Source organism: Nansenia antarctica, assembly GCF_963989245.1.
Source record: "Nansenia antarctica genome assembly, chromosome: 2".
In the NCBI taxonomy this organism is placed as follows: Eukaryota; Metazoa; Chordata; class Actinopteri; order Argentiniformes; family Microstomatidae; genus Nansenia; species Nansenia antarctica.
Window position 1 is genome coordinate 4,036,930 of NC_137675.1, and position 365 is coordinate 4,037,294.

Genomic DNA, 365 nt, shown 5'->3' on the forward strand with positions numbered 1-365 from the left:
GCCTAGGTTTACAGGTTCTTACGAACAGTTTCTTACAGGGTTTTCTTTTCTCGTTAACTAGTGTTTAACTAGCTTTTAACTAGTGTTAACTAGTGTTACCTAATGTTAACTAGTGTTTCGGTAGTCTTCAAGTTAGCCATCTCCTGCTTCTAGGTTACCTTGTTGATTTTAAAGTTTGCCTTTAAGTCTCTAAGTCTTAAACGGTTACCAGAACCAAAACTTTAGTTAATCTATATCATAGTTGATGATGTCTGATGTTGCAGAGCTGCTCTGTCCGTACGTGTGTTCTGTGTCACGACAAACAAACAAACCAGACTTCGTATCGGAGAAGAACACGTACGTAACGTCTGTGTCACACAACGCCG